A 13300-nucleotide genomic window follows, 5' to 3' on the forward strand; every position below is an offset into this window, starting at 1 on the left:
ATGTGTTCTTCTCTTCCGACTGAATGAGCTTCGTATGGTCCTCAACGTCACTGTCCCCCTTGTAGCTGTGATGCTCTACGATGTGCGTGACGACAAAAAGTCAAGAGATTGTTGTACTAAAAGGAACTTGATGTGTGTGTCCTTGCAAATTGAGCTGGTTTCTCGACAGATACGAATCATATCGCTAGACATTTGTTAGCTGGTCTATAGAATTTTCGCAGCTTAATAATTGCTATTGTTCGACACATCGACTGTCGTCAAGGCGCACTCGGCTGATGCTAAAAAAGACACTCGGGATCGTGCATTGAGAGGATTATTGCGTAGAATTGCAGGTATATAAAGCGGAATTATTTACAGAATACCCTCTGTCTCGACGCTAGTAACATTTTCAGTTAGCTCGATTGCCGATAGATCAGCATCTTAGTTGCTAGCGGAAATTAAAAAAAAAAATGTTGATTTTTTAGAAAACATCATTATGCATTATAGCATGTTACCTAATAATAGAAGTGTTTTTTTTTGTCAGCTCGTGCGCGCTGATGAAGATGTTAATGCACGATAAACTGAAAAGAAGATATCTTTTAATGGGCCAGATAGCGCGTCCAAGCGATCAAGCGATTCTTTTTTCACACAAGCAAAAACACGATGCTACAAGACAACATATTAACGCAAATCTTCTAACAATCTGCAGACACGCAGTGACGGTAACAGCTACCACAGGATAGCAGCAGGTAGGCCACGGCTCTACGGCAGCACTTAGTGGTAGGCAAATACAAAATATGACAACTTGTCAATAACTATTTCGGATACACAAAACAACACTGGCATCGTCGCTTTGAACGCTTGTAAGCGTAAACAAATGTTCCTTATAATCGAGCAGCAGGGCGGATGGAAAGTAACTGTCGAGCAAGAGCTCCGAACTGATGGAAGGTACAGAATGGGCGATCCCAACGGCCGCTTGAAGCTTCGGACACTTAAGCAATTGAAAGCGCAAGGAAGACGCGTCGTCAGCGCATATCCAGGATCTGACGCCAAAGAAATCAACGGCACGAACTCGCTTTGAGAAGCGAAGTTAGTTAGAAGGAACAAATCAATACCTGGACAGTGAACATGATGGCCGAAACAACGCGAATATTAGCTCTATTCACCCATCGCATAGAACTGGTGACGACAAACCGGAGCAATAATCCAAGAGGAGCTTTGAGTGATTTCTATGCCAGAGACGGCCGACTTGTCACAATGGGCCATACATCGAATTGAGCTAAGTTAATTGAATCGTACCACCGCGACCAGCGTCGCCAGGGTCACTACCAAAATCAATTTAAAAAAAAAAAACTGTAAAACCTTGTCGCTATTGTTTCCCTATCTATTTAGTATTGACAGTGTACACGCAATTGTTATTACAACTAATGCAACATGTACGTGATGCTTATTGACAGCAACTTCTATAGGAATAGAGCAGACGAAAATCGAAAACGTAATCATGGTTTCCGATTGATTGTTTATAGACGAAGAGAGGATGCTTTGATGGCCCTGGTTACGACAGAGGTGGCAATAAGAAGCGAAAGAGGCGGCCTTGGAGCGCCTAGAGGTCCAAGGAGCTATGTAGCTCCTATAGACCCTCTTAATCGAATCGGTTCAGCGACCGGTAAGTGGAATGCATGCAGAATCGGTGTGGAGTATGCGGAAGGCAGAGTATTCTTTGGAAAATCGCGCAGGTAGGAAAACGTAACGGTTACGGTGGAAATGTGTAAGATAAGACCGACTGAAGAATACGAGAATCTGAGCGGACTGCTGAACTGTGAACTTTTCTGAGGTTACACATGCATGCGAACCTTTTACGTAGGGTACATCGGTAAAGTCGGCGATAATGAAAATAATGTATCCGTCAAGGGTTTCAATCTGATCAAATATATAAAAAACAAAAAGTCCTCGTGGTGTTGAAATACCTGTATGGATTATGCAGGAAACAACGAAAGATTATTCAGTTGTTAATCTAACAAAATAGAAAAAAATAATGATTGTCTACCTTTTTTTTATTTTATTTTATAACACTATAGCACTATCGATACTGGAAATGTCCTTGACTAAGTTAAGACGTAAAGAGCTGGAGTGATTTCTTGTTAAGCATATGGGGCCTTTAAAGGACAATAGCACCCTTGATAGGTTCTTAACAATAATATGCATTTCAACAGCTTGCCTTCTAGTCGTAGGCCACATTGATTTCATTCGAAAATCACAGCCCATCTTGTCCATTGTGGAAATAGTCCTGGAATAAAAACGAAAGGATCTGATTTAAATTCGACGCCAAGTTAGCGTTCTAGCCATATTGGGGCGCTCTATTCAAATGATATGACACGACATTTCTAAACGGTACCGGGTCGTTCGAAGTTTGCTTTACGATCTTTTTTCGGCATTTAAAATTTTCGTTACATTTACTATACGTTAAGATAATAATATTTTCACGATCGTGAAGCTGCATTTCGTGTAAAGGCAGAACGACTCCAACCAATATCGGAGCCTTTCGGTCTAGATTTTCAATCTGTTTATCGGTCAGTATAACAATTAATAACGTTTGGAAAAAATCAATATGCTTAATATATCCGATGGTAAAAGGGCAATCCACTTATAATCACACTTCATTACCGTCCAGCTAGTAGCATATCCAGCTGCAATTTATACAGTCGTCCCATCTTGTAACGTGTCCGCATTCCAAATACTGATTCGGGTTTACACGGAATTTGACTTCCCAATCAGATTTAACGTTCTAACGAGACCAGCATCGACTTGTTTCCTTTGCTTACCCGTGAAGTTATCGGTAGTTCGTCTATGCCCAGTGACGTATCCAGCCAACGTTAAACTGCAAATGTCCTCTTTCAGGGATAACGGTAGGATCTCTCCGTCGGTTTATGTCTTTCGGCAGTTTGACATTATACAGTCATGTCCGGAAGCCATTGCATAGCTAAGTCATGCACCGTATTAGTGGTCAGCGGTCGTCGCAGTTGACACAATTGAATCAGATCGGTGCAGCTTTGAAGACACGACGAGGCAGAAAGCGCTATTACTAGACAAGACTGTCTAAACATATTTGTTCAGTATGTCCATTTTAACGTTCGCTTTTTTTCGGGCGACCCAGATGGGCCTCAGAGATGTGCCACTGACGAGCCCGGTCCAGTACTATGATGGGAATAAATTAAGCATTAAGTATGCCTCATAGTGAACCTGCTGTATAGGCGAAGTGAATATTATATTGATACGGAATTAAGCGGCAGTGCACCCCTAATCAGCATGATACCGTTGTTCTGTCGAGAGATACCAGTTGTTACCAATAGTTAACGATAGCTGGCACTGACTTGTCGTTTTGGATTGTTAGCGCGGTAGCAGAGAGTTTTTTTGTCGCCAATCACGGGTTTTGGTTTGGTTCTGTTTTTGTCGTATACACGTTCGTGGCGAGGACCGACATATCTTTGCATTGGTACTGGTACGTCAGAAAATGCTAACGGCCATCAGCGATATTGGCTGGACTAAATCGAGGAAAAGTATGAGATGATCCAGGAGCTATTGTGTGATTAGCTTTTTCGTATACTCAGCACTCATCCATAAAGTGTCAGATGATTACATAACGTTGATATAGCAGTTTAGTTTGCTTGGGAGGGAATGCGCAGACCAAGATTTGAATTAGACAAGGAGGGCCGGAAGCAACATCGCCGCTCCCTGATTCGTGCCCGTGCCGCTGGTCAATGCGCGACCTACATTACGTGAAGAAGAGCGTAGAAAGCGACAGTTAGACGTTTGATCCCCTATGTTGACGTCGTCATCGTACGTTGTCGAAGATTAGTTACTTTTAAGAAGCCTTCCCAACAGAGATCCCACTGGTTACTTCTATCTGTCGCAGCAATTTGATCGTTGGATCTTTTTCAGTGTAGTTATTTTCGGTTAATTGTAGATCTTGTATTGGATAAGTAGTCATACGTTTCTGTACAACCTTTCGTTAATATTTTCGCCTTATCATAATAAAGTAGGACATTAATAGAAGCAATTCGTCGTCGCCGTACACCTGCGAAGAGGTTTTGCTTCAAAGTCGAGTGACTTCGTAACAATAAAGATACATATTCTAATGTGTCTTGCGACCGGCGTCTATATACTTATTGAAACTAGAATATCTATAATATAGAGCCGTGTCTTTTCTCGACAACTTTTGGAATAATAACTGACTTTTGTTCTGTTCAGCTAAAAACGACCCCGTCGTCGTTATCATTACCGCCATGTCTATTGCAGGTCATCGGTGTGTTACAAGAAGCGCCATGAACAGTTGGCCAGCATCTTACAATTAATCCAAATATTGATGCTGTCCATTCGTTGTTGTCAGGCTTTTTTCCATCTATTTTTTTTATTTGCTTTTTTTTTTTATACTTATTTCTGCTACTTGTTATCCCCGCTGGAGTAATTGCTTGTTATTCCCGTCTTGTTCGGTTTTCTGACGTTTGTTAGTAGCGGTTTCGCTTCTTACGTCTGAATGACGCCTAGCCGAAGCCTGCCAGGACGCCCGCAGCAAACGCTTCCCTGTTCGATGGTTTCCGTTGGCGATTTTCATGATTTTGGTTGGGGTTCAATTAAGAAAGCGACGAAAGAAACGCTCAGTACGGCTATCACCAGCACTAGCGGTGGTCAAACAGCATACATAGTTCAGAAGATGCGGAAACGCAGATCATACCGTTATGAAGTTGTGGGTGGCAGGCCCGTAAATGACTCCGCTAATTATAGCGTTAGTGCCTTTTGACCAAACGTTGAAAAAACATTTTGCAGGTGACTACAAGACATTCAGTCACTTCACCGGCAAGTTAACGTCGCTCGTCAAAGTAATCATGGTAAACATCGAGTCATACCGTTTACTACTTTCAAACAAATATCAGATTATAGAATTGGCCTTGCGCAGGATCTTCTGGTTTCTCTATAAAGACGATAATTCAGGACCAATTGATTTTTTCCCCTATTTTTTTTTTTAATATGAATATGGCTTGTGCTAAAGATGCTTAAAATGCTTTCCACTTTATTTAAATTATAAACGTTTATCTATATTGTTGGACATATATCTCCATATCATAGAAGTATGCGATTGAACTTTTCAAATACCCTTCAGACCCAACAGCGATCCCTCACGATTTAAATGAAGTTCGAGTACACGGCAATTTATTCGCAGTATTCTTAATAATTGGGTACATTCTACGAATTGAATTTGCTAATAGAGAAAGACTTTGTAAATTAAAGTTTCAAATATATCAAATATGTTCTAATTAAACATAATTTCCATTTACTTATAGTTCCGTTCGTTTCGAACGGCTTATTCGATTTGTCGGACATTTCAGATCGGCTCAGGTTCGATTGTTAGATTGAGGGTACCTGAAGAAACGCCTTGAATATCACATTTAGCACTGCCGTTTCAGGAACCAGTACACGGTCCAGGTGCGTTCGACGGCGACGTATACACAACGATATAGATAAGCAGGTTTTCCATGCGTTTCTACCGGCTTATAGGGGTTCCAGCCTATTTAAAGTTACTGAGCCGGCCGCATAATTCTGCGCCAGAGTAACACCGTCTGCGGCTGGTAGGACCACGTCAACCGAGCTGAGCTACGCTAATGTTAATGCTTTGTTGATAGTGTAACAGCTGTATGTGCCGCCGGTTATTCAACATAAGTTACCTCAACGTGTTAACCTCTCATTTGTCAATGAACTGGTAACATACCTTATTTTCGTCTCGTATTTTGCCGCATATCACTTAACGTTATGTTTTACCACGAGCGAGTTCCCCCTTCTTCCAGGGGTTTGATGATGCTTCTCTCGTGTTTTAATGATAGATTATATACTCATCGACATATTCTGTGAATAGGCGCATGAGGGTATCGGTGATCGTCGCTTGCGTCGTTTGTAATGAAATGCCCTCAACTCGATAGAACGTTACAGTTACGCCAATTACGAAAGCGTTACGAAATCTCTTGCTATTGTGATTATCGCCAGTGTTACTTGAGCTGGAAGTTCCCCTTCTTTATCATTTGCTTCTGGCGGCAGGCTCTGTAACCGCTATTGGGTTAACCTTAATAACTCTATAGCTGCCGTTGTTAACGGTCTTCAACCTCAACGGACCATGTTGGCATCGTTGAAACGAACATCAAAATAGTCTGTTCAAATGCCACGCTCCTCCAACCACGTTGAACTGCTATATCTGCTCTGAAGTTGTTTTTAAGGTATAGTGCTGGCTTCATATATGCGGCGGGTGAAAAAAGACCGTAGGCAGCCAACAGGAAGACGGGGAAAAAGCCGACGGAGTCCTAGGCGCTACAGATGAAGCGACAAAATCTTTTCGTGATGGCAATCCTTGCCGCAGGCTGATGTCGCTACTGTTGTGGTTTTTCTGTCTCAGCCGTCGTCAGAACCGTTTGTAGTCATTGTAATATTAGTAATAGTTTCTTAGCTGTTGTAACGGCACTCAAACTTTCTTGGCTATTGCAAAGCCCTGTGGAAAAACGATTTTCCACTGGCTTCACCACCGCGGGCGCATCGCCATTTCACGGACTGATTCCTCCCAGGAGTGCGGCTGACACCAGCACGGCCTAGCTCGCCGCACAATGTCAGCCCCACATAGAATGCCGGGTGCCAGGCTGCCGCCAGTCGTGATCTATATAATTATTACGATAGTGATAGCAACAGCAGCTCTGGGGATCGCTTCTCCGCGTGATCATGGCTGAACGCAGCGCTGTTACAGATGGCAGTAACGCCTCGAGTTCCTACAAGACTTTTTTTATTCGGTCAATGACGATGATCCTTGTGACACGTCCGTCAAAGATTTTCTGGTCTTACAATAGAGGCTTTTCTCTAACGATTTCCCCATCAAAGCGCTTTAGTCAGCAATGTGTCACTTGCTTTCGATAACAAAGGCTTTCGGCATGCGAAGTCGTGCCTCTTCACTGTACACTAAATAAATGTAACGCTTTTGTAGTACTTTTGCTATTTATTATATAATGCTATAGTAAGTATCAGCTAATACAAGTACCAGTAATAAGTCGAAAATACAATATATTACAATACCCTAACACTTCGATGTGGCACGACGCTGTGCGTCTACTATCAGCCTGACTGAACGAATCATATAACACTAACATCAACGTGTAACATGTTTCTTTCAATCGCACCATTGTCAAAAACACTCCTGCCAAAAGTTGCTACGTAAGATGTACGTACTATACACGTGTAATGTACAATGTGTGTTTGACGTTTAGCACACAGCTCAGTCTAACCGTGTCCGTATGCCTGCGCACATGTTGGCCTCTCTGCCTATTGATTGGTCTTGAAGTTACAAAAAAGTCACGAGCAACTCAATCCCATTCAAAGTTACACTTAAACCTACCGCGCACTTCGTTAACATATGCTTGTTTGCATACGCCTCGCCACATGTCTACGGTGTCATCTCGACCCGTTAATGAATTTGAGAAGATAAGCGCCAGCTGCCAGTTGTCGCCTACCGTTTGTTACTGTAGCTCGAACTGGTTCTGTTTCTACTTGTCGCTAGTGTGAGGCACATTTTCGCGAATCTTCACGAACAGATGCGATCTGCTGGCGTCGAACATTCTCCAATACAAACGAACCGTAACACTGCTAATAGTGGCATCATTTGACCAATATTCACCAGAAGAACTACTAGCGTTGAAGGCAAATCTGGCAATAACAAGAAGTGTGCCATTGTGACACACGGAGTGCATCGACGAAGGCACGAAGCATTCAAGTATCAACACAGCCGCGGTAGTAGGAAGAGCTGGTTTGACGTTATCGAAATAGCAGCATCTAGCGACGGGTTGATCGAGGCCGCGTTCCACTGCAAAAGTATATCTGTTGCTATATGATTACACATATGGGGCATATGTAGTGCTGCTCGAGTGAAGTCGTAGGTATTTCCATTGTCATGGAAATTCAATTACAAGGTGGGGAGTGCATAAATCGTGCCGGTCTTAGTACGTCGACGCTACAATTGGAGAAGAGGGCGAAATCGGCCTCTCAAAAAACTAGCCAAAATGGACGAAATGGATGGTGAAGCTACGAGTCGACGGTCAGTGGTACAGCGTTCAACAGAGTGTGAAGAAGGTTCTGTTGCTGCCGAAACTACGATTTCCTGATTACTTGAGGCCTGGACAATGGATTCGAGCCTTTGAGACAGCAAGTGTCTATGGCTTGTCCCCTATGCATCTGTTCTAGATTGCCAGGTCCAGTTTGTCAGGTCCACGAGAGGCATACTTTACGGGGGAAATATTATGCGCAGGTTCAAGGAGATAATCAGGGTCTACACATGTTCATCCAGAAGAAACGACTCCTAAAGCATGTCGGACCGTCGTTTGAGTTCAAGGTGTTGAAGAACATTAGGGGATTGTGCTAATGTAAACTTCTTCTAAGTCAAATGCGAAGAGCAGCCAGATCCGGTACATTTGCATAGCACGACATAAAAGACCTGCGGTGGATAATAAAGCTGCTGCTAATGTCTATTATGGAGTAGGAAGTTCTCGAGGCGGCTGTTCCGACAGACCTTCGTCTGAACTCACATCATAATCATATCATATCATAATTGGACTTAACATGGGGACGAATTTTCCTGAGTACGTATTCATCAACAAGCTCCTAAGCTGAGTCAAAAGAATTCAATGCTCTTCTGGGTTGCGCAGGCCCAGGCTGAAACTGCAATCGTGCTCTGTCACTTCGCCGAGATGGGTGGACGCGCAGGCATTAAACTCTACAAAAGATGTCAAAGTTCTTCGGCGTTGGCGTTGGCTTACACTCTTAGGTAAGCAAATTAGTGGCTTATAAGAGGCCAAACGCGTGTACACTAACGTCTGCTTCGATTTAAGGACGGTCGGTTACAAAGGGTGGCGAAGTACGTACGTGCGATGCTCAACAAAAATGGTTTAAGTAGAGGAAGATTTTCTTTGAGAAAACTGAGACAGTTCAGAAATACGGTGAACAATCGAGCAACGTCCCTACATCAAACCTTAGCTAGCTTCAAAGCGGGTGCTACCATAGGCCTGAGGTTTGGTACCTTAACTTTTAAGAGCTCAGAATGTGGATTATCCTAGAACATATATTGGAACGTATACGTGCGTAGCGCGGCCGAGTGTTACATATTAAGTACTTCCATCGCTAACGAAGTATAGCGCGATTTATGTGAATCGCAGTTGTTCCGGTGTTAGTGTAGTTCGACACTATACACGATCATAATAAAGCTATCAGCAATTGATTTGCTAGTGGGTACTGTGTACCGGCTTCGCCCATTAGTCCAGCACACTGTTCCAAACATCTTAAGCTCAACCATAGTTTAATTACACAGTACTGGAACATCTAATATTTTCAACTGTTTCGTATGGTAAAAATCACCTGTTTTATCGACCTATCCATATTAAGAAAAAAAAAGCATTTGTGTCTGTATCCTACATCTTGCTGAGCGTGAATTCATCTTCCATTGTGTGCTTGCTGATACATTCGGTGGGTGGTGAAATTCGCGCCAGCGTTTCAAAAATAACAGCCCATTTTAGCGGGAAGTCTTCGTTTAGTTGCCTCGGTAATTTTCTGTCGTTCAATCGTCTGCTTGGTCGGTCGAGTTGCGCATTGGCACCTATCGAAAAGGATCAGCTCAGTTGATTTTTGTTCTCATCCTGTGTAGCGCTTGTTTTCGCGAGCTTTATCGTTTGCGAAACGTTTTTTACGTTCTATTGGGAAGTTTTCAACGACTACTTACTACCGTGGAGTTGGCGCGCGCGTTCCAAAGCCTTTGTTTTAGAATGAAACCACTGTCGGCGATAGAAGAAGCTTGTCGGTTTCATCGTGTGTTGCCTTTCTCCAAATCTTCCACCCTGTTCTGTTTTCCCGCTCATAGATACATTTAGGCCAGGCCAGAAGGACTTAAAGCACGAAAAAGGTGTGCAGGTCGCACTGACCAGAGAGTCTGGAAAGTCAGCTACCGCAAGAGAAGGATGTTACAGGAGCAGGTACGAAAAATGCGCCAAAAGCAGCAGTCGACAGAAGACGCGGCTCTGACGGGCAACCGGATTAAAGTGTTCCCCGTGGCCGCCGCTGGTGCCGTCGATGAAGACGCACAATCGAATAATTGATTCTGTGGAAAGTGCTGAGCTGCCGGAGAAGTTGCCCCAGCGAACTAACGAGAAAACTGTGAAGAGAAGACAGATATCGGGCCGTAGAAAGAAAAAGCGAAACATTGCCAGAATACTGACAAAAGGATCTGGATCCAGAATCGCTTCAGCGCGCATTGGCGTGACTCCATATACGAGGCCTCCACGAGTGCGTTCTGCCATGGCCTTCTTTGCACCCCGGACTGCCTGCACACCGGTTTTTCTCGGTGCGTGAACGCTCCGTAAGGTATCAGCTAGCAAAGCAAGGACAGAAAAATAGCTGCTTGCTCAAGCAGAGACTCAGCTAGCGGACATGCAAATGCAGCTTGCGATTCTCACATGGTTGCGAAGACGCTAAATCAGAGTGTCTAGCGTTGCACAGATACAAGAACAATCGCGAGAGACAGGTGAGTACTGTGTATTCGCCCAATGAAAATGCTTCCCTGCGTTGCTACTGTTACCTTTCCCGCTGCTACTGCTACTGCTACAGGGAAAGACAAATCAGGCAAATTGCTTTAACCTTCAGACATCTTCCGGCGCTTGGTTACTATATAGTTCCTTTCTCTTTCTTAATTGCAGTTGACTTCACCTCTCTACAAATGACCTGCCTAGCTCCTTCAAGAACTATCTCCCACGAGTCGTCGTCATTCAGTCAGTGCAGCTAGGCCATGGGAAAACGAAACGCCTTAGAGGAAAGCACATGAATTAGTGATAGAAAATTAAGAACTGACGTCGAACAAGCTTAATCAATGAAGTTCTACAGAACGGCAGCAATCACCGAAACCAAGCAAGCGGACAAGACATACGTTGAGAGTTCGGGCTTGAGGCCTCAGTTGAAATCGAGGATGGAACTGAAGCTCGTAGCGCATTACACCTATCGCAGCATCGGTGGCCCTTGTTGTAGTTCTTCTTGGTCGCAGTGCTCGAAATCTATCAGCGTTTCCATTTTCACCGCGCAATAGCGTTAAAGCGTCCCAAAAAGTGCGAAAAAACATCAGTAAAAACAGTGAGAAAATTTCGCCCCGGCTCGTCTGCCTCCAGGAACCATGACCACAACGCTGAGACCCAACACTAGCGCTCCGGTGGTGCGTTACTCAGGACCGGCTATAGCTGTGAGTATGGGCGAGTATGAGTAGTGGATGGCAAGTCAGCGAACTGCTGACAACGCTGTTAATCGTTAAGATCAGCAGAAGCGTCACTAGAACACAAGGGAAAATTAAAAGCCGCAAAAAACGAAGCTTGTTTAGGAAGCCTATATGACAGGCGGTCCATCACATCTGTGACTATGTACAACTGCTATTCAAGCTGGAATCGGAGTTAACATACGGTTCGTCTACCTGTGAAATTAGTGTTTTTTTTTCCTTCAGATTGACGCTTAAATGCGATTATTGAGATGATCTGCTGCTTATTATAGACTAAGGATATGAAGAAATAAAAAATGTTAAAATACGTCGCAGTATATTTAAATTTCACCGTCAATTTTAGAAGGTCGTTGTTTTCATTGACGGTGTTTGTTCACTGTCAAATTCAACGTGTGCAGCATTGTATTCTAATATAATAGTAGATGTTTATAGATTCCATAAAAATGCCAGGTGCTAAACAATTGGAAAAAGTCTCGTGTAACGTTACGAGACGGTGAGACGCGGTTGTTTTCGAAGACGATGAAATCGGGGGATTGCCGAACTGCAAAAGTTTGTAACTACGAAAGCTGAAAGTGTCAGCTTACCTTCCGGTAAACAACTGAGGCCTTTGATCTCAACGTGTATGAACGGGGTGAAGTAAAAATAAGATTCATGTAGTTCTCTTCAGGCGTGTGCATACAACGGTACCGCATGTACAGTGAATGATGTGCACGTCCGTAAAATTACGAGTTTTAAATCTGAAGAGCCGATTGAGAAATATTGAACTATATTCTTTTTCACTCTCCAAATACTACATGTCTTTGGTGGGTACCTTTCCGTGTACAACAGTGTTTACGCCAGATTCCTTACCTCAACCCACGGTTTAGTAGGCAAACGCATTATCATCATTGTACCATAACATTTCGCCTACGCCTAAAGGCCGCGGTTTTTATTAGCACGATTTTTATTCTCCATTGAAACGCACGTATACGTTTATCTTTCACTACAGAAGATCGCGGAGACCTTGTTGGATCAGTTCAATTATTGCAACAGCGAACTTTGTTTGCCTACACATTTGTTTTCGGCCATCTTGTCGATAGCATCGGTATTGCAAAACTTCAGCGGCACTATAGACATGTCATATTATGATATCTCATGAGCAAAGATGCTCTCTGTTTCGTAACATACAAGTCTCTTCGAAAATGTTGATCGCGTAACCTATTTCGTTGCCTCTTCCTAATAGAAAGCTCTACCAAGCAGCCTACTATTCGTTTAGCTTACTTTAATAGAAGCATGTACATAATATTGAATTTTGACAAAATATGTATTGTCTAAGAATATGTGTAGTCGTAATGACTAGAAGACAGTATCCGGCGATGGTCGGCTGGCAGCTTTACGTAACAGCTAACGAACGAATTAACATTGCGACCTATTTATTGTCCAGCCACGTTTTTCGCAAATAAGTTTTTGCGTAAATTTTCTATCCAGGTGCTGGGAATGTTAGCTAAACATTAACGTCCAATTTGAAACTATATCATAAACTTGTTTGCTGATGCAACATGGTGGCGCCTTTACTTCTATCAGGCTTTCGACGCACGAGTTTGGTAGTCATAACCAAACATAAATAGTTCGATAATGAGATAAAGGTAGAAATTTAATTCCTCAAAGCTGAACTTAGTCAGCGTAGACTGTAGTAGAGCGATACAGGCATCAAGACTTAAGCTGTCGAGAACTCAGCGGGCACAAACATATGCCCACTGCAATCTAGAGACTGCGATCCACAAGAAATCCGTCCATTGTGAGATTTCCCCGTTGTTTTCCAGATAACAAATATCTCATTTCAATTACGGCGGTTGAATAATGGTTTGATATCATAATTATTAAATTTTACTTAGTTACCCGTCTTAGATCTCGTCTAATGAAATGGAACTCTTCAAGCGCGCTAAACTCTTTGCACCGTGAGACCGTTGCCATGAGCTCCTAATAGGTTTACATATCCCTATCAGCCCAAAACAT

At 43.1% G+C, this 13300-nt stretch overlaps 1 long non-coding RNA gene across 1 annotated transcript; it reads left to right on the forward strand.

Annotated features, from left to right (window-relative positions):
* The first annotated feature begins 2648 nt into the window (after nt 1–2648).
* Nucleotides 2649–11650, forward strand: LOC111266437 (uncharacterized). The gene is made up of 2 exons (XR_002684100.2): nt 2649–10570; nt 10743–11650. It is a non-coding gene; the product is annotated as an uncharacterized LOC111266437 (long non-coding RNA).
* The last annotated feature ends 1650 nt before the right edge of the window (nt 11651–13300 follow it).

Source organism: Varroa jacobsoni, unplaced genomic scaffold (assembly GCF_002532875.2).
Source record: "Varroa jacobsoni isolate VJ856 unplaced genomic scaffold, vjacob_1.0 scaffold_1082, whole genome shotgun sequence".
NCBI classification, from domain to species: Eukaryota; Metazoa; Arthropoda; class Arachnida; order Mesostigmata; family Varroidae; genus Varroa; species Varroa jacobsoni.